This window comes from Lipotes vexillifer, unplaced genomic scaffold (assembly GCF_000442215.2).
Source record: "Lipotes vexillifer unplaced genomic scaffold, Lipotes_vexillifer_v1.1 scaffold875, whole genome shotgun sequence".
Classification (NCBI taxonomy): domain Eukaryota; kingdom Metazoa; phylum Chordata; class Mammalia; order Artiodactyla; family Lipotidae; genus Lipotes; species Lipotes vexillifer.
The window spans coordinates 1,139,421-1,142,133 of NW_006792177.1; the positions used below are offsets into that span (position 1 = coordinate 1,139,421).

At 43.9% G+C, this 2,713-nt stretch overlaps 1 protein-coding gene across 1 annotated transcript in view; it reads left to right on the forward strand.

Moving 5' to 3' along the window:
* STK35 (serine/threonine kinase 35) overlaps positions 1 to 2,713 on the forward strand; it is a 15,793-nt gene that overhangs the window by 1,899 nt on the left and 11,181 nt on the right. The window lies entirely within an intron of this gene.

Below are 2,713 nucleotides of genomic sequence, written 5' to 3' on the forward strand. Positions count from 1 at the left end.
TCCCAAAGCAAACAATAAAACTTTGCTGGACCCACCCACACCCGCTCCCTGTCTGGTTCCAAAAATCCTGACACCCTCCGGCTCCACCCTGCTAACTCTTGTTTCCTGGTCTTCCTTTTCCTCTGAGACCCCACCACCACCACCAGCCCTTCATCCCAGGGCAGTCAAGCAAACCGGCGGTTTTCAGCCTAGGTCCTCTAGGGGCCTGCAGAATAATAACTCCACAGGTGTGTCTAGAGCTGTCACACAGCACACCTAACATCTTTTTCTTCCCTTTTACAGCCACCCTCTGAGGCTGGCTTCTAAGTGGTTTTATTTATAGGGACTATGGGGCTCAGTGAAGCAAGGGGATTTTGCAGTCCTGGGAGGGCTAGTCCTGGTTTCAGGGTTTTAACTGCAGTTAGGAAGTGTGTGCATCGTGAGTGCTCACGTGCCTTGTTCAAACTACAAGTAACCAAGGGTCTGTTCATAGAAGAGAGAGCCAGTGGGCTAGGAAGGCCTGAGGAGACTTCCTCAGGGGAGAGGTTGCTAATCTGAGACCCAGCTCTGCCCTAGATCTCTTACAGAGTGACTTGAGGTATAACTTGAAAAGTAAATCCTCTTCTCTTTCTATAAGTGGAGAAACTAAGGTTTAGAGGTGAACGAATCTAAGTTGATGAAGGTTAATCAGCTTGAAAGGGAGGTATGGTTGTACTCCTGGTTTGTTTACAATTTTTCATAGCTTAAGCGGTGTGACCTCAGATCTGTCTTGATTCAAGGTCTCAATCCTTTTAAAAGGTGTAATGGTTTCCTCCCTCCCTCAAGGATGAACTAGATCTGACCTTAGTAAGAGCAGGTAGGATTTGAGGTGGGGTTGGATAGGGCATTTTGTTTGGAGCTTTTGCCTGACTATAAGATCCTCCAGGCCCATCCCAAGAGAGCTCCTGGTCCTGTTTCAGGTCAGTTGTTTGACAGTGGATGGAGGACATGCTCAATATTACTCGGGGTCCTTTTTCATAATAGGCTTCTACTTTTTATGCCCATCTCTGCCCCATCCATCCTGAAAAGCCCACCCTCTCTCCAGGGTAAATATATTTGTTTTGAAAAGACTTTCCAGGAGATTCTTTTAGCTTACCTGTATTCTACAGGCTCTTCACTCTCAGACTGTCTTCTCTGTGGTTAATGAATGGTCTGGACTTCCAACTTACATGACTGCCTTGGGATGTAGGAGTTTGCTTTTTGCTTTTCCAAAGGATCCCCTTCTATCCTCAGCTCATTGATGCCAGTTTTGAAACTTCAGCCTGGGTTGGAAGTCTTTGCTTTGTGTCCCTACATATACTGTTCAAACTTTCCTCACTTGTAGAATTTGTCAAAACTCCGCAGTAAACAGTGGCAGCATAACACAGGCTTTGGGGTTAGACTCACTTTTAGTGATAGTTTGTCTCAGCTGACTGCATGAGACAAGTTGTTTCAAACCTGTGGGGAGCATTCCTTTACTCATAGGGTGAGGGTTCCTCTGTCATAGGGTTGCTGTGCAGCCTGGGAATGTCAACAAGTGCTCCAGATGAGAAATTTGCTGCTTCCGTAAGTTCAGGCTACGTTTTGAATCTTCTTCCACTGTCATCCCCTTCGAAATTCACAATGTTTCTGATCAAGTTTTCCAAACTTGACCATGGAACACATTCTGTTTCCTGTACTGTAGGCAGCGCCAAGTTGACAGAAACACTGGTATTTTCTTCCTCCCTTTGTGAACTAAAACTGAGGCCTAAAAGAAACGAAATATTTTGCTTTAGGCCACATACTTAATATGTCCCTTTTAGTTATTTGGAGTCTTAAATATATGAGCCTCTACTATGGGTCAGTTAATATTCTGGGCTTAGAGAGAGAGCAGTAAAGACAATGCATGTTGCCTCTGCTTATAAACTGATATTCAGATTTACGTGTCAATTGTAAATTTAACAAGCAGATAATAGGCGTTAAGTTTTTTGCTATCAGTATTAAAATGGAGAACAAATATCCAAATTACTCCAGGTTAAGTTTTCCTGACTTCAGCTTCCAAACTTTAGCAGTCCTGATATGCTGCCGGGGCAGATTCCTTCTAGCTTGCAAGTAATCTGGTTCAGCTCTGTCTGTAAACAGATGCGGTCACCTCTTGCCCCGTCTCCTGCAATTTAGAATAATTTTGAATAGACTGAAAAGTGTTAATCTGCCTTAAAGTCTCAATGAACCAAATCCACAAACTTTTACTGAGGTCCCTGTGGTGGTATTTGCAGAGTTAAAAAAAACCTCTTTGTCCCAAAGGAAATTAATTTGAAGTTTGAGGACCTGTAGAAGACTCAAATGCTAATCAAGGTCCTGGAAGAAAAGGCAAGTTAGCTCATTAATGGCTTTGTTCTGTGTTGTACATACTAACAAGAATGAGAATCAGGAGTTAGCCAGAAGTTAGCATAGAAGGTGGGCTTTGAAAGAAGGGGGCCTAGGAACACATGAATAGGTAGAGAAGAGACTGCTATTTATTTCACAGTTTGGCCAAATAGAGAACAAATAGAGAATGGTGTCCATCTCCTTTCCCCTCTCCCCTCTCCAAGTATCAACTCCACCAGAAGGCATTTCTCTAGTTTTAAAAAACTATGTATGAATAAACCAATATCAAAAAAGGGGTAAGGGGGGCTTCCCTGGTGGCGCAGTGGTTGAGAGTCCGCCTGCCGATGCAGGGGACACGTGTTCGTGCCCC